Genomic DNA, 24599 nt, shown 5'->3' on the forward strand with positions numbered 1-24599 from the left:
TACACAGTGGCTACTTTATGGGAATACAAAGTTTGCAAGAAAATTCTGCCTTCAGGCCCATACTTTTAAGTGTAATGAAAAGGAACAGAGCAAAGGAGAAATGAACATGATTTGTAAGCTGCCTGTATTTTCACAAGTTACAGACCAGATAACTCAATGAAAAATTCTGTCACAAGGTTTCTTTTCCTAAAACTATGGTTACCACTAGTAAAAAGTAAGCCATTTTTGGAAAAAAAAATCATACAAAAATGGTTTTTAATGCAAGTTCAAACCTATTTCCATTTGCTTATTTCTAAAACCAGGTTACATTAGCAGATCTTATTTTACATATTTTCAAAATAGGTATTAACAGTATTTAATTCTTAATAATTCCTCAATCAGAACTATCCAGTCTCTAGAAACAAAATGACAGCTATGCCTGTCTTCCATGTCATGCTACTTATTTCTGTGTCCAATCCGCAAAATTCTGGTCATAGTGCACTGTGATATCATATCATGTGACAGTTGATTATGATGTCATGGGAGAGAATTATTACTGCAGACAGGGGAATGAAAGAAGAAAATCAGTTCTTCATGCATTTGTTTTCATGCAAATGTCTTTAGAAAACCGTGACATTTAAGCATGATTGTCTTTAAATAGAATATTTCTTTCAAAGTTTTCCATGAGGCAGAGCGAATATTGAAGGATAATACTAACTATAATTGCACCACTTATTCACATTGCAGCTGTGGAAAATGGATTGGAAATAATACAAAGAACAAATTATGAGCACAGCTCACAAAAAAAATTGTTCAAATAATTATACATCAGATTTACAATTAAAGCTATAACTACTACAGTATAAATGGTTACTTCTCATCTACATATTTTAGATATTTGATTAATTTGTAGGCAAGAGGCAGAAGGAGGATGGGAAGCCCCTCATTTAACTAATGGAAACACATACGAGCTTCTGTGTAGTGAAATTTATTGTACACTTACTCAGTTGTGCTGTATTTCTTCACATTTACAGCTTTAGCCTGCAAGAAAAATGCTGGAGTGGAAACTGCAAAGAACTCCTTGTTGAAATGACATAATTACAGAAATGTATCTACACAACAATCTACAAACAAACATACCCAGAGGTCAGCTGATTTAGTGGTGGGGGGGAAGGAGCTATAGCCAAGAGTGACAACAGCTTACATGCTTCTTATTAGGACAGTGGAACTGCACTAGTTTGGGATTGGTATAAGATTTGGGATAAAAAACCACATGTAATTAACATGTAATTTTGAAGCAACGGACCTTGAGAACAGAACTTTGAATTTCACAGCTGTTTGGTACTGTTCAACGAAAAGTGTTTTGTTTTTAAGGAAAAAGAGAAATCCAATTACAACTGCTCTTCCTTCAGTGACAGGCTGAGAAAAATCTCACAATTATCTACAGGAATGATTGTATAAGATTTAACAGTAAAACATAGATCCCTCAAAAATCGAAAGGTTGCATTTGTCTTACAGTCGAGATGCCCCAGCTGCCATCTTGGCTTTTTCAGAGAATATAAATTATTAAATCACACCTTCCAATTACTAAACATTATTATGAGCTTGTTGATTGGTTGTTTTTTTTGAAATATACTACTGCCATTTAGTAAAAGAAAAAAACTAAGAAAGCAATTATAAAATACTTATTTTCTTTGTTGTAACTCATTATTATTATATTATTATACCAAAAAAATACCTATCACATAGTTCCAGGAGCTTCTCTTTAGCATACCCTTCTGTTTCCCTGAATATTTGCTCTTACACATTGTTCTCCATTCCTGCTGCTTCATAAAAAATCACTGCTCAAATTTTACATCAAGCAACCTAGGTTAACCCTCAAATAATACTAATGTTTTATATAAAGCTATTATTGACTATAGTGTTAGTGTTACTGATTTTAAAATTTGTTAGAAATCCTATTCTGTTACTAAAAATGCATTTAGAGAAATTTGTGACTAGAGCATTTTAGCACTGTATTTTCTTAGAATATTAATACCAATATTTATTGTTCCATTAGCACAAGTTTCGACTCTAAGATACATTAAGGCTAATTTGATTTCCAGAAAAAACAGGATATCTTATTCTTACAGTTTTATTATAAACAGTCCAATTTTGCAGCCTATGCAGAGTTTAACTATGAAATTGAAGTTGTTTCTTGTTCAGTAGCAGAGTGAAATCACAATTATGTTGAAATCAATAGCAAAATTGCCACCAACATACACTAAGAATCTTTCATTTGCTCTCTTTCAATTCAGCTCAGCTATTTTTAACTGAAATTCTGGAAGCTAACAAAATACATTAAAGCCTACAACATAATGCAATTAATGAGGTAAAACCAAAAGTTCTTAACATTAAATGCTTAGACCAAGGAAATTTTTCCAGGAAAGGAGAGAAAAAACATCTGGAAGCATTGACCACTTATTATCCCATGACAAAAGACTAAAAAAAAAAAACAAAGCACCAAATCTCTTGGATTATTGTCAACCAATGCCATTTTTCAACAGTCTGATTCTTTACTAATTGCAATAGAAGCTATACACCTGTCAGTCAAGTTCTTATATCAGTGAAAATTTTAAATAGATAGAATCCAAATGTCTTTGCTTTCTTTCATTCTTTCAATTCATGAATGTAGGTATCAAGGACATAATAACAAAAAAGAACTCTACCTATTAGGCACTAAATCTCTTTTGTACAGGAAGGCTAAAGTGACATTCAGAACATGCCTTGACAACAGAAAGTAGTATGGCAGAATTAATGACTCGGACATCTCCCTACTTTAAAGTATTTGGATGTGCTTATCACTGTGCCTACGTCATTTAAGAGTCATTACAATTTCCTTGTAAATATACTTATCCTTAAAACACTTATAACACAGAATTATCATTCCAGTTTCACCTTAGAGAATGAAGTCTTCAACACAGTTATATAGATGTGTCATGCACAAGATGATAGAAAGAAATATCAGCCAGCAGGTAAACACAAGTAAATTTTGTACAATGCTTTATGTGTTCAGTGTAGTGCAAGAGCTTACAAAGTAGGGAACAAAAAGCTGTTAGCATGATACATGTACTTTTCTTCAGAACCTATTCAGTATGAGTTTAGATTCGACAGAGCACGAATGAATCATCTCTACTCTTTCAGAATAACTTTCAGATACAATACTGAGATACTGCATTGAAGCAACTCAAAACCAACAACAACGAAAAAAAAAGTAGTTTTCAATGGTCTTGTCCAACTTGCTTGAGAACTGCTGAATTCTCAGTAAAAATAGATTTATCTACAAGCTCAGCAACTGTCATGTGTCCACCAGCCCTTGAGTTGTCCCGTGCTTGAAGGCACGCATTGCAATCTAAATTTTATAATCCCCAAGGCAGGAATTATTTCTTTGCCCTGTCCCAAGAGGATCTTCATATGATGACCCCACTGTACAGGATGCTAAATACTATGATAATCAGTTTGTAATCAAGTGTACCAACTAACTTTCAGAGGCAAAACTTAAAAAGACAAAGGCAGGACTTGTGCACCACATTCACATCATTCAAACACAAGAAAAAGGACTACCGTGTAAGGATTCTTAGCAATCATTTCCATAATCTAAAAGCAAAGTCAGTAATTTCTGAATAACCTGTCACACAAAAATGAGCTTTTGAATGCCAATTGTATGCACTGGAACAACACTCAGAAATTCAGCATCTGTAAACCAAAGAACAGAACATTACAAAGAGAGGAAGAAATTAATCTTATATATTGACAAAGGAATATATTACACCTTTCATTTCATTTTATCTTCAAGTTACTAAAAAAATTTAACAAATACTAAGAATGCTAAAAATTTTTAATGTAACAATTGCAAAATATAGGCAGGAAAGAACAACTCAGCTATTTAAAAGAAACAATAGAAGCATATTATATTATTTTAAAACAATGAAATGAACATTTATACCTTCTCCCAGAATTGGTCATATCAGAAATTGTCTTTTTTGTTATAATTCTACCTCTATACACAAAATGGTTATTAAAATTCCAACAGAAAAGCACTCTGACATGTTCACTTTGGAGAGGTCAGACTATTTAAATTGTCCTAAGTGTGCAATTGGATGTTGTCCTAAGTGTGCATGGTTTGAGCTCAAACCCACACACTGGGTATCTCCACAGATCACCAAATTCCTCCAAACAGCGAAACACTCATTACTAGAAGAATATTAATGCTACTTCCACCAGAAATACTTTCTCCAACATATCACAAGACATACTGCATATAACTTTTAAGGGCATCTTAATTTTTTTTTTTAAGTAGAAAGAGCCTACTTAAAAGACACACCCAGTACATGCATTGGTGGAACACACAACAAAAGAGGGTTCTTTAATCACAGGGACATAACAGCTTGAGTCTCAAGAATAAATTCCCAGTTGCATTCCACAAATTTTCTGGTTTGACAAATTATCATCAATAAGACTCTTAGTGCCCAAGAGAAACAGACGTTCCAGGATGGCTTCAACGGTATATGTATAAACAGTCTCCATATACTTAAAACAGACCTTGCTGATACAAGTTAATCAGATTTTTGCATTTAAGGTATATGTACAAGAACATATTTTATAGATATTTTTTCAAAGGTCCATCAGCTGTATAAAAGTTTGCATAGCACAGAACACGTGCATATGACATTAACACATTGTGTCTACAATGATACTGATCTGTTACACATATTACTTTATCCTAGTTCCTGTTGCAGTATTTGAGAGAAAATGGCAATAACTAAAATTAGACTGGAGAAACCTTATTAAATATAGATTTTGTTTAGAATTATCCTCATATTTTGCTCCAATAATATAAGTATCAAAGACATGGTCATGGTCTTTGCTTGAGAGCTTGCAGGGCTCACTGAGAAGGCTTTAAACTAGATGTAAAGAGGGAGGGGGATAATACCAGGCTTGCTTGCGACAAGCTTTGGGAGGACATGCTATATGGTTGGAGGGATGGAGTGCTGGTGTGGGCCCTCCACCTGTTGCCTCAAGGCATGCTGGGGATACTGCAGCACAGATGAGGTCTTGTGGAGATGGACTGGGGGCTCCTGAGGTAGAAGGAACCAGCAAGGAAACTTCCACAGAACACCTTAAGGGACATATGGGGTGTTCTGCTAGGAAGGTGATGCGGCCAGCAGGCCAGCTGAAGTGCCTCTATACAAACACATGCAGCTTGGGCAACAAACAGGAGGAGTTGGAAGCTACCATACTTCTGGAAAGCTATGATCTGATTGCCATTACTGAAACTTGGTGGGACGAATCCCATGACTGGAGTGTGGCTATCAATGGCTAGAGGCTGTTCAGAAGGGACACAATGGGAAGGGATGGAGGGGTTGCCCTCTATATGAGGAAACAGATAGAGTATGAAGAGCTGTCTTTGAAGAGTAGCAACAAACAGGTTGAAAGCTTGCGGGTCAGAAAAAAAGACCAAGGTAACAAAAGGAACCTTGTGGCTGGTGTGTACTAAAGGCCACCTGATCAAGCAGAGTTTACTGATGAAGCCTTCTTCCTCCAGCCACAGGATGCTTCATGCTTCCAAGCTCTCATCCTACTGGGGGACTTCAACCACCCTGACATATGCTGGAAAAGTAACACAGCAAGTTGTAGGCAATCCAGGAGACTCTTGGAGAGTAGAGAAGATAATTTCTTAACCCAAGTAATAGATACCCCTACCCAAGGGGATGCAATACTGGACCTGACGATCACGAGTACATGTGAGCTCGTAAGTGACATCAGGATCAGAGGCAGCCTGGGCTGCAGTGATCACGTATTGGCAGAGTTCAAGGTCCTGAGGTATATGGGACAGGCGGGGAGTATAGTCAGGACCCTAAATTTCAGGAAAGCAAACTTCCAGCTTTTCAAGGAGTTAGTCAGCAAGACCCCCTGGGACACAGTCCTCAGGGACAAGGGAACAGAACAGAGATGGCAAATATTTAAGGATGCTTTCCATAAAGTGCAAAAACGCTCAGTCCCCAGATCTAGGAAATCAGGCAGGGAAATGAAGAGAACAGCATGGCTAAGTCAAGACCTGCTGACCAAACTGAAATGCAAGAGGGAACTGCACATGCAGTACAGGCAGGGACAGGGAACCTGGGAAGAGCAGAGGGACGCTGCCCGGTGGTGTAGGAATGGGGTCAGGAAGGCCAAGGCGCAGCTAGAGCTGCACTTGGCAAGGGAAGTGAAGCCTTACAAGAAGGGCTTCTACAGGTACATCCATCAGAAGAGGAAGGTTAAAGGATGCACCTCCACTAACTAAAGAATGAAAATTGTGACCTTGCATCAACAGACAAGAAGAAGAAGGTCAAGGTACACAACAACTTTTTTGCCTCCGTATTCACTAACAACTGCTCTCCTCATCCCTCCTGCATCAATGACAACAAGAAGGGGACCAGGGAGGAATAGCCCCAACCACCGTAGGGGAGGATCAGGTCCATGACCACTTGAGGTACCTGAACATATATAAGTCTATAGGGCCGGACGAGATGCATTTCAGAGTCTTGAAGGCTGATACAGCGGCAAAGCCACTCTCTATGATATTTGAAAAGTCATGGCAGTCAGCAGAAGTCCCTGGTGACTGGAAGAAGGGTAATGTTGCACCGATTTTTAAAAAGGGTAGAAAAGACAACCTTGGGAACTACCAACCTGTCAGCCTCACCTCTGTGCCTGGGAAGATCATGGAACAGATCCTCCCAGATGCTACGCTGTAACACATGGAGGTGATTAATGGCAGCCAGCATGGCTTCACCAAGGGCAAGTCCTGCCTGACCAACCTAGTAGCTTTCTACCATGGAGTAACCACAGCAGTGGACACGAGAAAACCAACAAATGTAATCTATCTGGGCTTCTGTAAACCCTTTGACACAGTCCCCCACATCCTTTTCTCTAAACGGAGAGAGATGGATTTGATGAGTGGACTGTTCAGTAGATAAGGAATTGGTTGGATGGTTGTATTCAGAGAGTCAATGGCTTGATATTCAGATGGAGATCCATGACAAGTGGCGTCCCTCAGGGATCCATACTGGGACCAGTGCTATTTTAATATCATCATCAATTACATAGATGGCAAGATTGAGTGCACCCTCAGCAAGTTTGCAGATGACACTAAGCTGAGTGGTGCAGTTGCCACACCAGAAGGACAGGATGTCATCCAGAGGGACTGGGACAGGCTGGAGAAGTGGGCCTGTGCGAACCTCATGAGCTTCAACAAGGCCAAGTGCAAGGTCCTACACCCGGCTCTGACCAATCTGTGGTTTCAATACAGGGATGACACGATTGAGAGCAGCCCTGCAGAGAAGGACTTGGGGGTCCTGGTTTATGAGAAGCTTGACATGAGCCAGTAATGTGCGCTCACAGCCAAGAAGGCCAACTGTATCCTGGGCTGCATCAAAAGAAGTGTGGCTAGCAGGTCGAGGGAAGTCATTCTCTACTCTGCTCTTATGAGACCCTACCTGGACTAGGTCCAGTTCTGGAATTGTCACAATAAGAAGGGTATGGAGCTGCTGGAACAGGTCCAGAGGAAGGCCATGAAGATGAACAGAGGTCTGAAGCACCTCTGCTATGAGGACAGACTGAAAGTTGAGGCTCTTCAATCTGGAGAAGAGAAGGCTCCAGGGAGACCTTACAGCAACCTTCCAGTACCTGAAGGCAGCCTACAAGAAAGCTGGAGAGGGACTTTTTACAAGGGCGTGTAATGACAGGACAAGGGGCAATGGCTATCAATTTAAGAGGGGAAGATTTAGATTAGACATCAGGACGAAAATCTTCACAATGAGGCACTGTATCAGGTTGCCCAGGGAAGCTGTGGATGCCCCCTCGCTGGAAGTGTTCAAGGGCAGGTTTGATAGGGCCTTGAGCAGCCTGGTCTAGTGGGAGGTGTCCCTGCTCATGTCACAAGGCTTGGAACTAGATGATCTTTTTTTCTAAGACCTTCCCCTCCAGGCAAGGAGGGAATCAAAGTGAAGTTCAAGTTAGTCCATTTTTAGAGGGGGGAGAAAAAAAGCTTAAATCTCCTTCATTGTTAAAGCAAAGAAGACTTCGAATAATCTCACTATCATAAAAGCACATAATAATGAAAAAGCCTAAAAGAACATGTTCTTCTACTAATTAATAAAGAAACACTGAGCACTGTCTATGACAACAGATGGAGTGTTGAAAACCTCAAAACGTTCTAGTGTGGAAGAGATTTGAAATTTATATTTAATAAGAGACTACAGACTGCTTGTAAAGAGTCACGTTTTATGGAAAAAGAAATAGAAATAGTAGCTTTGCTTCCATTTCTTACGTTTTCAAGAAATTAAAACAGAAAATAAACATTAGCCTTTATCTTCATTGTTTTTTTTATGGAAACTGCTTTAGTTTGACCTTGGTTCTTTATTAAGCAGTATGAATTGTGAGGTAGCATAAACTGAAATACTACTGGACAGCTTGAATCTTTCAGACTGACAGGGGTTCTGCAGTTTCAGGTGTTAGAAAGTAACTTCTCATGTATTTTTGCAATGCTTTAGAACTCTAAATATTATTTCATACCAGTGCATATCAAGATCTTTAAAAGAAGCTATTTATTGAGAACTTTGCTTTATGATAAAGGGTCAAAAGGAAAAACTCTTTAAAAAGACATATTACTTTAAGGTGACTTACTGAAACACTCAGGAACTGGATAATCAGAAATTTATCTTTAAATAGCCCTCTGAACATACCAATTAGAAGTAACACTACTAGGAACTATGACAAATAAAACCATGGTCCACTACTCATGGGCATGGGAAATTCTAATAATAAATTCACATTCATCTTGGTTGGTTTGGTGTTACAAGGCAAATGTTGTTTTTAACTTTTGCTCTTAAAATTCTGATTACACAGCACTGCATTCAATAATTCAGACACTCAATTTTATATTTGATTTATCAGCTTCTGCTCCTCATGTAAGTAGAAGTGTTCAACTGGAAGGGTTTAATTAACCAATCCAAAGTGTTCACACAGAGGCATAGTAACGCAGTGCAGGCATCGTAAAAAAGTCTGCCTCTGAATTTCACTATTGGCCTTGATTTAGCACAAGGTTGCTGGTCAGCCAATAAGCTGTATATCACTCATACGAGCTGCACATTTCTGGAACTGTGTTTATACTTGGTGTCAGTGTATATCTCCCTCTTTTTTCGCAGTATATTTGCACCACACAAACTGCCAATTTATTTGAAAATCCAAATTTAGGAAGGAATAATCACATTTTCTAAGGTTCTGGCTCCAAGAAAGCTCATATTAGATTATAAGAGAAACTACACATTTGACATATAACCGCACTCTTTCTCCTTCCTGATGCATACTCACCTCCTTTATCAGTAAACTTCGCTGATTATTTTTCACGAAAATTCAGGACATTTATCAAATAAATCCCATTTTCTTTATAACAGAGAACTGGTTTTTCTCTAAATTCAACTCTGACTGCATACATGGCAATAAATTATAAATTGCCTACAGAAGGTCATAGCTATTCATGTCAACATCATGCTTGACTAAGAGAAGTATCCTTATCTAGGGCAACTCATACTGGAAGTCACGTTAAAGGATTTTCTACAGAATCTGCTCAGCTAGCTTTTCTGCGCTTTTAAATAAATGTACATGAGAATAAAAAACAAACAAGGTAATTAAAGATGAACTGAAATATCCATGCAGTAAGTGAACACAATTTTCTACCGTCTTGAATAAACATGATCAGTAGTCTTTTGTAATGCAAAAGGGCAATAAAATCAAATTAGTTAGAGACATGCTAGCCATCAGTTGTAATTAATTATTTTTCAAGTAAAATAAAATAACAGTAAACCCACCTGAAAGATATCCAGAATTTTAATAAATACTTCTATTTCTACAGAATTTTATAGTTCAGTACCATTGTTCCAGTTTGAACTTCTTCCAGCCGAACTGCATGGGAACTAATTTTCTGTGTACATTCAAGGTTACATTCCTCTATAAGGACAGTCACACAAAACAGTGTGTGCATACGTGCATAAGGTAAGCAAAGATATTTTTGCATAGAAATTAACAATGATTTTGCAAAAAAAAAAAAGCATACATAAATTTTAGTACCGTCTTTAAAGTTAAATATAATACCAAATTCTCTCTCATCTTGTTCATTAATTACTCTAAAAACCATTTTATAAGCTTAAATTAAACTAAGCAGAGGTTTTATAGACTCTAGAATATTTTTAAGACTATAATATCTAGGAGGAAAAACACCTCTTTGTCCTAGAGAATAAACAGCTTTTTAACAGTGCAGACTAAATTTCTGGTCAATAGTCTCTATTTTATATGAAGATTTTATATGAAGCTATGTTAAAATAAAAACCTTAGGCAGCAATCTGAGCCAAAACAGATATGCGAGCTGTAATCATCTAAAGCCCTATTTATAAAAATTAAAAGGCTACTTGCACTTCAGAAGCCTTGACTATGCGAGGCCTGTACTGCCAGTGACACAAATTCATATTGGTACACAACAACAGACTGCTTCTCAGAATGGAAATGTGAGGGATACTCAATAAAACTATGTTTTAAGGAACCATGTAATTCTGCTTAAAAGAAGTTCGCACAGTTTCAGTCTTATTTTTCCCCACTAGTCTTATTCAAGAACCTGCTCATATTTTCTATTCAAAATGCTAAGTCTTGAGGGAGAAAACAGTGCCAAAGACTCATGGATTGCTGTTTCAGCATATATAGCAGCCTTTCATCACATAATTAACTAGGATGTCGACATTTCAGTAGGCAGATGTCATTATGCAAATTTATATTTACAAAACAAATAGCATACATAGAGTTTTCTTTCCATTCTAAGACTATATTAACTTCCCATAAAAGTGTGCACTTTCATCTGCATGCCATGTTTGCGGCATACACCAGGAATTTTGCCTCTCATGATGTAGCTCCCATCTATATTTATTCCAACGCTGTTCTTCTAATGCAGGAGTCTGTCTCATTTTGATCTCATACGTTGAAGATGCTGTGTGCTTCTCCGCTGCTTCCCACGTACTAGGAATCCTGTATTCACCAAATCATACCTAATTTAAGTAACTTTTTCCTTCTCAATCCAAACATATCATCCTTTCAAGGAGCACAAGCCAGTGTGCTAGGACCATGACCTTTGGTCTGGAATGAGTGCGTTCACAGATAAGGTTTTCAGGCATAGCTGTTCAGAATGTAAAATGGTCACGAAGGTAAATTAAGATGCCAGAGAAATTTAGCATGGAAAGTTAGACACGGCAAAAGCTCGTAGATGTGCCAAAAGCTCCCACATGTCCACACTACCTTCTTTCTGGTTTTCACGCACAACAATTGGTTTCTGCTCACTGATGCCTAACACCATCATGGAAAACTTAGAATCAATCTAATTCAAACTAGAGGTATTTTTTTAGAATTCTATTTCAGTCTTCAGCTATGACTTTTAGAGGAACATAACAAACATTAAGCCTTTGCTTTTAAAAATAATAATTAAATACTTCAGAAACTGATTAAAGCTACTTGAAAGTGTCCAATTTATTTTTGAGTTTAATCACTGAGATTACTATGTAAAAACCTCAAAGATGCATATGAAAGCCACAAAATAATTAGAACAAATGGAACATGTATGAACAACAACAAATGCAAACACCTGTATCAAACAAATAACTGAAATAACTGTCCTTGATCCAAGTACTTTATGAATGCAAGAACTCATCTTGAAGATTAAATGGGAATGCTATATTATGTTGACACACCTTCCTGGGAAACTGTGTTTCATAAAAGGAGTAATGCATTAACTGGAATTATTTTTTTCTTGCTAAGATACTTCAAAAGTACCTTTTGATAATAAAGACTAGACTTAGTGTTCCAGTGAAAACAACTCTTCCACTGATCAAATAGAAGTAGCATGCCCTGTGTTCTTATTAATACAACTCCTCGTGAAAGAAATAAAGGCCTATCAACTTATGAGTCAAACAGTTCTTCAATTCTAATAATCAATGTGGAAATCAAAATATTTTAAACTAAGCCAAATATTCCTTGCCAACAAATGCCAGTTGCATAGAACTAACAGAATTAGTCATGGCAAGAGGTAGCAGACGAATTTGTTAGTCATCACAGAAAATTAAAATCAAATCTATAGTCACATTTCTTGGGTAAAACACTGACCCTTCCACATTTGCCTAGTTTGACACCACCACCACTCGTCCCAGAGTTTCAGATGAAAGTGTCTCTCCTATTTGAATGGACTCAGACTAGTCCCAATTGCACAGAAGAAGCAACCCTGCTGTATGCAGGAACCACTGAAGAGAGAATTTTAGAAGAGAATAGCTCTTTAGTGTTGCGTTTTCTCCAGTAAGATTATGACTGCCATCCTTAAGGCCACACACTTCGTTGGGCGTATCTGTCAACTCATCTGGAGCGATGAGTCTATTTAATTCCCTTCCAATATTTAAGAAACTAGAATAAGATAGTTAACTTTTAAAAAATTAATCAGTAGATTTAATGTTGTCTTAAAGCATTTTGAGAACTAACTTTCTAGTTACACAAAAGCAATTAAAAGCTGTAAGAAAAAAAAATCATCTTAAAACAACAGTTTTTTATTTTTTGAGTTTTAGTGCTCAATCAATGTATAACTTGAACAAGTATTTATTGAATCCCTTTTACTTTTTAATTAATTTCAATGATCTTTCTTTTTAAAGCAGGCATCAGCAACATTTGTATCTTAAACTAGAAAAATGCACATTATTAAACAAACACAAAAATTGAATGATATACAACTACTTGTTCCTATACACACAGCGACCTACATCAGAATGAGATAGAATTCAATACACCATGCAAACTGCTTTGCACGTTATAAAAAAGTCGAGTCAAACTACTATAGTAGCATATTGTGCTTATGCTAAACAAGACAGGCATTATTTCCATTGAACTCTATAGAACCCGAGTGACAGTGTGAAGTGACTGTGGAAAGAGTACGCATTAACATAAAAATCCTGAGTCTACTGGAGAAAAGCAGCTTCGTGGAAAACTGCAGAACTGTAGTACAAATACAAAAAAAATTATCCAGAGCAGCCATATAGTACAGCACAGTAAATATCATTTTACCCTGAAATACTCTGAGAAGGAAGTGAGTTTGAGTTTGGTTTTTGTTGAAGGATTTTGTGTTGGGGTTTGAGTCTTTTATTTGTTTGGGGTTTTTGTTGAGGGCTGTTGTTAGAAAAAAAAGTTATTTTATTAATTAAAAAAAAAAAAGTACAGTCTGTCCAATATACAGGTTGTTCTCTAAGCAACATTTATAACTATGTATTCCTGTTGTGTTGCAATACCACTCCAATTCCAGTAAGAAATAAGTTCTCCTTTCTCTAATACTGGGAAGTAAACTAAATCTTATTGTGATAAGTTTACAAAAATGGAACCTCAACCAACACCACAGTGAAATACTAAAACTACTGAGCAACTGGTTACCCTGAAGTGGGGAGGCATCTAGAGGAAAGTTTGCAGACCTCCACTTCATCCTCACCTAATCAGAAACATTTAAACCAAAATATTCATGTAACAAAAATTTCTTCCCAGTTCTAGTCATCATCAGCATACCATAATTCTAGACAATACAAAGGAAGTAGCTCCTGAGTCTGGGCAATGGACACGTAAGCAGTACTTCTTGGAAAATGTTTGCTTCCAGAAAAGGAATGAATACCACTTGACAGACCACATACGTGGTCGACTGAAAGATTTTTCAAACATTAATCAGTACCAAAGCCAAATATCTTCTGATTCAATTACTAAGTGGATTTCATAACAGTTGAAAAAGGAAGGTAGCAAGTATGTTACAGAAGAAATTAAGCGCGAATGATATGCCACAAAGACCCATCCACAGAATCCATACAGACACTTCTATCCCGCCTTTGTAAGAGTATTTTTTAATGAGCAAAAATGAGCAAGATTGGACTGCTTCATCCCTCAGGTTAGGAAGCATATGAACACATATGTCTAAAAAACACACCAGATATGAATTTATACACCAGTAGGGGTAGAGGTTTCCACATGTCAAATGAGCTTAGTTCCATTCTCTTTAGCAACTGCATGGATCAGATACACATAACCTTGTGGCTTCGCTGAAGCAAAAGCGAAAAAAAAAAAACTGTTGGACAATTATTTTAGGGAATAGATAAAAGCAGAGGAAAGTATAGCATTAGTGGATCAAACAAAGAAAAGAAAGAGTATGAGAAATCTCTAGAAAAGGGAGCATGTGGACAATGAGCAGAGCGCAACAGAATGCATGTTCCAGTAGAATGCACTTGTCAACAGCCCCTCACCACCTATCCACTGATCTTATGGTCAACACTGGAGTTAGTACGAGAAATTTATTTTTCTGGCAAAAAGAAATAAAAATAAATTCAGCTTAGTTAAGATTCATTCATATTTCACTCAGCACCCTAGTCATAGATTTAAAAAAAAACCAAACTAATTTCAATCTACCAGGTAAGTGAAGTACATCATAGTACATCATCCACTTTAGTTTAATATTCACAAAGAAGAGAGGTATGACATTATGCAGTTTTTACCAGGATAGAACTCATTTTATCACAATATGTCAACATACCATTATTTCTGATAAGAGTTCTACACAAAGGTCCATACCTCATGTGATCCTGAACAAAGCAACTTATCTCCATCCAGAATACTTGTTTATGTTTCTACATGATCCTCCTAAAATAGTTACTCTTATTCATTCTTATACTAAAACTAACTTAAGTTTTAATCTCTTCCAACTAAACAGATTAAATTTTCTAGATGATGACTTCAACAAACTGCATCTCTAAAAAATGTTACCGCACCAAAATGCTTGTATGCATATATACACATACACAAAGTAAAAAGTTTTCAATTTTTCCTTCAAAAGTACTTCACTAGACCCTATACTTTCTGTAGGCTTGCAGCTGTTCCACTGGTAACTGTCATGAACATATCTGGTTTCATATTGCGCTTTAGTTCACTTTTGTCAAACCAGGAAACCTGAAGATTCCAACAATAAAATAATTACTTCAGTATATAGTACTAGGAGCCATGTACACAACACCTCATAATAAGCCACACACCTAACACAATGGAGAATTCTATTCTAGTTTCCTGTGCAAGCTTAATAATAGAAAAAATACAAGGACAACAGGAATATAAACAGGGAGGTTCAAAGCAAAAATAATCTTACTTCATAATACACAGTTATTAATTAGAACATAATTTCCATATGCAGTCTGTCAATTTTTATGTTTTCACAGTTCCTTCTTTAAAGGAGAATCCTTTCTGCTAATCCTCCAAACAAGAAAAAAGAAAGCTTAAACTAAAAAATAGTCTTCATTTTAACTTTTTAGCTACATCACTTCATTACTTTGACAAAAAACTTCAATCCCAACTACTCATTATAGTAGTAATAATGCTAAGACAGAACAAGTTTCCTTTCTTTTCTACTTCATCCAGTAACACCACACTTTCAGTAACTTAAAATCTATCGTGGTTGTATACAGTAACTGCTTGAGAGAAAAAAAAAAGTATTCCAAAAACTTATTTCCATTGTGTAGTTCAAGAAGACTATTGCAAAGTCAAATTACACCAAATGCAAAGTACGAAAGACCCAGGATTACCTTGATAGATCTGAAAGTACTGTAAGTGCTGGCTGCCCTGGAGATCAAGTTAGCTGGAATGCATACAGTTGTCATACAATCCACACTCTTCCTCCTCCTCCTCAGACAGAGCTACCTGCTGCTAAATGTAATCTAATAATTAGCACATATAAAGCAAAAAGGCTAGATTATGAGTTTATCTGCTCTTTAGAAAATACTTTTGAATGAAGCCTGCAGTCCACTTTGACTTTCAGAGTTCTAAAAAAACGTTGCCAAAGAGAACAGCACAAGAAAAGCAAAGAAATATTTACAGGTGTATTCTAAACTTTAAAATCAGCACGAATATATTTCTAAATGCTCCCCTCTTAATAATAGCAGTAGTAGTAATAATAACATATTTCTAGTTTAGAGCAAGAGGAAAACAATCAGCATCAAAAATAAAAGTTACATTCTTTGTATTTGGCTTCTAAACTGGATACAACAGGAACATCCATCACTAAGCAAGAAAAATGAAGCAAATGTCTGTGAATGGTGCTTCGGACCAAGATATTTGGTAGGCAAAGTAGAAATAGTCTCTCTCGTGTGTCAGTCACCAAAACACTGGGTTGTTACCATCATTAACAATAACAAAGATCACTTTTCTACAACGTCCAAGGGACAAATGACAACAGGAAGGATGTCACATACTGAAACAGCTAAACTCTTCCCTTCTGCTAAGAAGACAGTCAGTATATGATTAACAAAGAACATGATAACGGAAGCAAGAGTTCCTGCCTCTCTTAGAAAGAACCACTTCAAAAATGTTTACAAATATAGTTTATATTTTTTAAGAAAACTTTCTTGCTGCAATGGACTTTGATCCTCAGCATTTGATGGCATGTAGCTCTGTCCTTCTTGAAGCTGTCCAGAGCTGTAATTTCACTGGTCTTAAAGACAACAGAGAAATGTTAAGAAATTTAAAGAAGAAAGTCTTCCTGGTTTGTTATTTCGGTTTGGTTTGGTTTTAAATTATAATTCCTTTCCATTCATATCCCTTTCTCCCATTTGCAATAAGACAAAACAAACAACTGTATACAAGCAACACTAGATGAAATGGAGGATCTGGGAAAATTTTTTATTCCTTCTTTCCCCCAAACCCAGGCTGCCACGCATGACCAAATACACACTCCATTCATAAGGAGGAATTTGATGAGGCAGCAAATCAGGTTAGTAGCCTAAGTGACAAGAGTGAGACAGTAAAACAAAAAGCTGCAAAAAGTCTAACAGGTAAGAATAAAAGTATTGTTCATAGCAAAGTAGTACCTTTTTAGAGGATTAACAGAGACAGAATATTGGGAGATTTCTGCTATTGAAACTAGATGCTTCCTTGCCTCCTGGCCTCTTCTCTCCACCTCCACCTTTGCAAATAGACAGGGCTTGGAGCGTGCTGGGTTAATAACCAGACAAGGTCAGCCTGTAAGAGATTATTTTAAGCTGTCTGCATTTTTTAGATAAGAATGGATGTGACAGGCTACCCAAGAGAAAACCAAATATAACGAGATCATCTGTATCATATTATGGGTATTTTTAAGACTAAAATTTCCTGAAAATAAACTTAGACATTACATATATAGAGGAAAAATATTACAAGCATAGCTTCTTTTAGGTAGCTCTTTTTGACAATCCATTTAGACCCTCAAAGATAGCTCTAAAACCTCATTAAGTCTTTTCCCTCAAGTGAGCTGAGCCTGAAAAAATATCTGATGTCTATTACCCTGCTACCTAAGCTCACAAACCAAGGAATAATTGACCTGTGCATTTTCCTTACAACTTGGTTAGTAAAGAGTTACAAGTGACCTCGACTTAATCTTTTTAATTCATGGAATTTATCATTATGTTCTAGCTTTTTTCTCCTTGGAAAATACACACTTATCTCCCTTCTCTTCCTATAAATTTCCTCAGAATCACACAGAATCACTGAACAGTTGAGGTTGGATGGGACCACTGGAGATTACCACGTCAAATTCCCCTGCTCAAGCTGGGTCCAACAGATCAGCTGCTCACAGCCATATCCAGTCAGATTTTAAATATCCTCAAGGATGGAGAATCCACAACCTCTCCTGGAAGCCTGTTCCAGTGCCTGACCACCCTCACAGCAGAAGCCTCTTCATATGGAGTTTCATGTATTCCAATTTATGTCCATAGCCTCTCGTCCTGTCACCAGGCACCACTCAAGAGAGACAGGTTGGATGGCGTCTTGAGCAGCCTGATCCAGCGGGAGGTGTCCCTGCCCATAGCAGGGGAGGCTGGAACTAGATGACCTTTAGGGTCCTTTCCAATCCAAACCATTCTATGATTCTGTGATCTTTTTATATATTCTATGTGGATGTACAGCCTCTAGTTTTATTATTATCTGTTCCTCCGCCTTAGCACTATATCTAAAAATACATGCCTGTGCAGTTGCAAGAGCTAAATAGCCTAATATAGGTAATTTTTAAATTACCTATAAATAGTATCCTCTTTAAATAGTTGAAATCGGTAACACTAAAAAGTAAATATTTGAAATGTGTTTGAATTCTTTAATAAACAGTTAACTACTTAACTTTCTTCAGACACAAAATCTATATCAGTTTTCTACAATGAGAATAATTTCCTTGCTATCTTCTTATGTCTGTACTTGCAATAGAAAAAGAATGAATATGTTTTTATAGTCTACAAAATACTCTAGGCTTACATATTTGAAAATCAGGATTACCAAAACAGCTAATCTGTACCAGTGTTATCATAAATGTAAGCTATACCCAAAGAATTATTTTAATATGAGTGTTTTAGCCGAACACATAGAACAAAAAAAACAAACAAAAGTCAATGTGTATTTAGTTAATGGATGAGCAAACCACATGTTTCTTCTCTCAGCTGTAAACAGTCGTATTCCTTACGTTACATATCTTGCACATTGTGAAAGGGAAACAATGCACCTCATTAATATACCAGCACATGTGAGATTAGACATCTCTAATCCTTTTTGCAGCATTATTATATTATAGCTACTATTTCTTTGAACCACAGAAAGAAAGCAAACAAGAATTACAAGCTATATGTTTCAGCGTCTTCTAGACTTCTTTAAAAATCTACTATGCTTTGGCTAACTATGCAGTAAAAAAGATAAAGCAAATGCAACACTAGAAGTAGTTATCATACAATACTAGACTAGATTTACCAGTGTTAAATTCTTATTTACTACATAATTAACATTTTTCAAATGCAGATATTCTTGACAACAAATAATACACAACACATTACAATATTATTGTTCCAGCCTGACTATTTCTGAAGCAAAACATACTGTTCATATGAAAAGTAGTAGGTAAGATTTTCAGAGGTATATTCTATACCACCATTAATACAGCAGAGCTTCTCAGTCTCAATAACACAGGAGTCTGGTAATCTCACATTACAGAACAGACCATTTATTGAAAAAAATGGTGTCTTAGATGAGAAGGAGAAAGAAACTATTAAGTTAATGTGAGCAAAGGAAGCCATAAACAATAACATGTAGCTATTGAGCATCCACCCAGTCTAGCTGCTCTAAATCACAGAGGGCAGTGGGGTTCAGGTGGCTGGACATAAAGTTCAATTTTGTTTCTTGTATCAAAGCATAAGCCAATTATTCCAAACCAGTGGCAAGGAAGGTGAATTATGCAGACTTTCCTAAATCTATGATTCTTCGAATCGATTGAAAACTTGTCTAGAATCCAAAAGCAGTTCTCTTGCTTCATACAAATCTCTGAATGTATAATAAATTTAGAGTAAAATTTTAAAATAATAAATTCTTCTCCACTACTTCAAGGAGTTTCCAGAATTAGGAGATATATGAGGACAACGACACCTCTAAACTCCTGTTGCAGAAAATATCAAGGTGTCATGATTTTTCACAATTGTAGGCTCAAGATTTTCTGCAAGCAGCTTCATTAGCCTTTACAAAGGACAGATCTTCAGCTTATTATGCTAGAGTCTATTTCTGGTCATATTAGCTCTTATCCAGAGGAAGACCAAGCTAAGAATTTCCAAATCACCAAAATTATGATTTAATTCTGGCTTATCCAATGCATTAAGGAGTGCAATCATCCTTCTGTATAATAACAGCTAAGCACTGCCTCAGCGTGATTGTACCACACGCTTCAATATTAATGAGAGGCATTCTGCCAAGTTACAGATTTCAAAAAAGACCGAACTTCACTCGTATGCTGAGCCATATAAATGATTGTCTTATGAGTTTGTTAAGATGCTTTAGATATCCAAAGAAATTCAGTTTGTGAGATGTCAAACCTCAAGACAGATAGTAGCGTAACTGTCATTTTATTTAATGGTAGGGTAATACTACAAATATATAATAAAAATGTTTTTGTCACTGGTTAGAAATGATGCTTACCTTTGTCTGGAAGGATTCCCAAAAGATACCAACTTGAGTCACTCTTTTCTGATATCAGTACAATGGCGACACCTGCAAGTCAAATGAGAAAGGTTTGCACTTTTTTTTTTTTTTATTTTTAGGTCAACGTGTCCACTTAAGATAAAGGCAGAAGATTAAAACCAGTAATCTTAAGAGAACAGCTCTGCAAAATGAGAATCTACTAATTTATATGTGAAAATGAAATACAAAGAATAACTCCGTATAGTGTAACGTATACCATGCATATGTGTTGCAACAGAGACTTACAGCTATTACCTATGTAAGTTTCTGGCAATAACTAGAAAGAAAGCTTTGCCTGCCTCTGCTTCAAAGATCATCATAAAGGGTTAATAGCTATTCCTAGAACTGCATTATAAAATGCAAGTATCTTAATATTTTCAATTACAAGTATGAGAAAAAAAAAATCACAAAGTTGCTTAAAAGGTTTTGAGGGAAGACAGTAGTTGGTTCATCTAAACGGTTTAGAAGCATCCTATGAGAATCTGTGGGATGACTCACAGCCGATAAAATATCTAAAACTGCAAACTTTGTATTTGACGAAAAAGACAAAAGTTGTTGAAACATTAACAAAAGGTAACTAAACTTCAGAAAAACGCAACCTTCCAAACAGGCAAATGTTACTACTTCTGAATGAAGAAAATAAAAGTATAAATAAAACGTTAGACAGGTCTGTGTGATCAACACAGAGATAGAGAACATCAAACTATCATGTACCAATAGGGTGATCTGACTTTCTATCTGTGCTAACAGTTTCAAAGGCAGTCCATTTTAGCATGACCTCAGACAGCAAAATCTAGCTTGAAAATACACCATATTACATTCATACTGAAAGAAACGAAAAAGAAAACACACAGCAGGAACAGATGTTATTTCCTGTACTGAATCACCACCACAGAGATAAAAATATTTCTAGTAGGTATTTTACAGAATAGTGCACTTAATAGAAAATAACATAAAGCCCCAAAATCCTAGGTCAACTGCAAATGTAGGTATTATAGACATCAGTAACAAACAACAACAACAACAACAAAAAACCAACCCTATGCAGGCGGAATGCAGAACATTTTACTATTCTCATTTTAGGCCTAGCAAAAACTGGGCAGCCACTTTAGTCTACTTTTACCAGTATGCTCAGAGTGGCAAAAAATTCCTGATGTAGTTATAACCTAGAACTTGAGGAAATACTTTTGTCAGTGCAGCTTTTCTGGGAGAGCTAAAACTATACCAGCAGTGTTGGTCATTATCTTCGGATAACTAATCTGTCTGCCATCACAAGCCATAATTAGAAAAACAGAATATTAGAAAGAAAGATCTCATTCCTAACCTAAAAATTACATCTGATTAAGCCAAATTTCAAGCATAAACCTCACTCAAGTAAAAGCTGAAACTAAAGCTAGAGACAAGCATTTTAACTTGTTTTTATTCACAAATCCTGGAAAAAAAAACAAACTTGAAAACACAGTAATAACATCTAAAACTCATAATAAATAAGAGTAGTGAAATTCTAAAACTCCTTGCTTATGATAAAGCAAAGAGCTGAAGAATTAAAGGAAGTCCAACAGGACAGATTTGTTTTCCCACCTAAGTTATTGCTGGGAGAAAAACTAGATATTCTTGTACAAACTGTAGAATGGCATATATTTTAGTCTAACATGATAAACTGGAGACAACAGTTTTAAACAAGGATTATCAAAATAAAACATATATACACTTCTTTATAAGTCCGTACTGTAGACTCATAGTGTCAGTGTGAGACAGACATTTGTTCCAACATAAAACAAACTGAATCACAAAAGAAATTGAACATATGTACACATATATAAATACACAAAATATTGAATAAGCCTCCCCAGAGATAAGAATAACCAAGATCCACCCTTATTTTCCAGGAGTCGTCTCTGGATTCAAAAATGATATTATTTGCATAAAAGGAAACATCAGCCATCAGTCAGCACAGAGGGAGAACCAGAAGAGTAAATATATGAGAAGAAAACTATTGCGAAAGCAAAATATTTTTTTCATAATGGCTATGGAAATTGGTGAACTTTCCAAAAGCAACTGGTTTCAATTTTCTGTAAAAAAAACATGAAAATACTATCATTATTAATTTTGTCTTTCTCACAAAAAATTAAGATGTCTTTATACACCGCAAATCACTAGAAGAGCAGCTTCAAAGATAGTTTCCAGATTGCCTGTTTACAGAAGTAGAAATTTATATCAATTGATCCACAGAGTAAAGTAGGATTTACAGGATTATGAAGTTCTTTTGTGAGGCAGCCAAATGGGAAAACAGTAGGCTTTGCCCAAATATTATTTTTTTAAGCCAAAGTTCTTATACAGAACACTGCATCAGAAAAAATATTTAACAGGAAAAAAATATTGAAAATAATTTACTATTTCACTAGCATTCTAAGAGCTTTCTTCATAGCACCTTGCTGCTACTTTTCTTAGATGTACTTTAAAATTTATTTCTAGCATTAGACATCATAAAACTCCTGTGTTATACATCTGTTTTTCCTGGACATCTCATCTTTTACTATTCCCAGAGTCCCACCTGGGTTGTCTTACTCTCCAGGAAGTAATACATGTATTTCATTTGCTGGTTTATTAGTCTTTTTTTCTAAATGTCTTCTGGAATTGAAAACTACAGCCTTGCTTCTACAGGGGATATCACTGAGGAAACCAACTTGGCCAATGATAAGGCAAAGAAGAATTCACATAAAAAGATACATGAAACAGATAAAACCAATTCCTAAACAGATTACAAAGGCCAATCCTTTTTAGTACTGCTTCGCAAAAGGGCAGATGTAACTGTTGCCTACCATACACTGCACCTCATTTTCAACTACAAAAGCATGAATTTTCTGTAGAAATCTTAGGTATTACTCACATCCAAGCTATTAATATTTTTAATCCTATTTTGTTATCACAGAAAAAGCAGAAAGAGATAATATCAGTACCAGGTATCCAGTTTTCTCTCAGCAAGTTTTCTTTCTCTACCCAAGATGTTTTGGCTATGCAGAAGAAACTAATTTCAAAAAGAATGGGCAGAAGGGAAGTATTCTAGTCAGGAGAGTCTAATTCCAAGCAGGCTTCCTAGTGCTCTGAAACACTGTACAGATGGTCACCGCAGAGATAAGCTCCACAGCAAGTTAAGCATGCCTGGAGTATCAACTTGTCTCAGTCAATCTACACAGTCAAGTATGATGTACCCTGCTTGACTCGTAGTATATGAGCCGTATTTCTGCTGGGATATCTGAGGGAAAACAGAACTTTCATTGGAGTGCAGCAGTGACTCTCTGAAAGACAAACGCAGCAAAGCTACTAGTTTGATTCAAACTGCCAAATACAGAAAAAGAAGCTGAATTTATTACATTTGAAACATGTATATGGAAACCATTTCTTACATGAGAAAAATAAACCTAAAGGTTTCCTCAGTAAAGAATATTCGTGACCAGAATGTAATTACATTTGAAATCTCATTTGCTTTCAACAAACACTATGTTCAAAATTCTGTCCAGGAAAATAAATTCCACATAGCACCACAAAGACTAGCTCATGCCTTGAGTCATTTGGTCTAAACTGTTGGAATCTCATCAATGACTGCAGTAGCTGTTTTGGTAACACTCTACCTAGAATGAAGAAAGAATTAAAAATACAGAGAGAAAGCGAACAAGCAGACAGACACTTCTGGCCCAGAACACAAAAACAAATACAGGCACTAAAGGAATCATTCTATTTCTTCTGTAAGGACAAAGACAGGGAACATAGTCCATTCACTGCGACATGCCAGGCTTACAATTGCCTTTTCTCAGTATTTAACTACTTTTAATATATGGAGTAAAAGAGGTGACAAAACCTACTACAATAAACTTCCATTTTAAAGTGTAACTACAGTAAAAGAACTGCAGATAAAATAGACACAGCTATACAAGTAATATTACAATGCATATTTTCCTCTACGTTACTCAGTTTTATTGGCAAAGCTATTGTCTGTCCTAACAGTTTACATATAGACCTAAGGTTTCAAGAAAGCCAGAATATTCTATAACCCTTAAGCACAATTTAGAGTTAAATATATAATCCACAAACTCTCACTGATGAGAAATGGTTCTCACTGGTGCTACGGAAGGTAAATGAAAATTAAATAGCCATTCACAGAAAATTAATGTTATAGCACAGGCAAGAATAAGATATCCTGAGTCACACCAGAATTATAGTTATTATAATTCACAGGTGAAGCAGAATTTCCAGAATATGTGCACTCTACATATAGTTTTGAAACCATTACTTTAACAAAAATTACACTTATGAAACTTCTCTAGCAAAGATAACTTTATTTCAAAGACAGACAGTTCACAGACAGTGGTTCAAGTTGCTTTCGCACATCTAATTAAAGAGTACAAATATCAAAAGTACTTGTTTTAGAATAAAAGCCCATTCGATAAGTTCTTAGCTTCTATTTTGAAGTGTAGCATATATCCAAT

The 24599-nt window shown here is 36.1% G+C and overlaps 1 protein-coding gene across 6 annotated transcripts in view; it reads right to left on the reverse strand.

Annotated features, from left to right (window-relative positions):
- Positions 1-24599, reverse strand: part of SIPA1L2 (signal induced proliferation associated 1 like 2) — a 138824-nt gene that overhangs the window by 86479 nt on the left and 27746 nt on the right. For 5 of the 6 annotated variants that reach the window (XM_054061475.1, XM_054061470.1, XM_054061472.1 and 2 more), the window contains exon 2: positions 20071-20142. The gene's annotated coding sequence lies outside the window, so the exon portion shown is untranslated. Of the gene's footprint in view, positions 1-15680; positions 15698-20070; positions 20143-24599 lie in introns of those variants that run through there. The other variant, XM_054061471.1, reaches the window with a different exon arrangement.

This window comes from Cuculus canorus, chromosome 3 (assembly GCF_017976375.1).
Source record: "Cuculus canorus isolate bCucCan1 chromosome 3, bCucCan1.pri, whole genome shotgun sequence".
In the NCBI taxonomy this organism is placed as follows: Eukaryota; Metazoa; Chordata; class Aves; order Cuculiformes; family Cuculidae; genus Cuculus; species Cuculus canorus.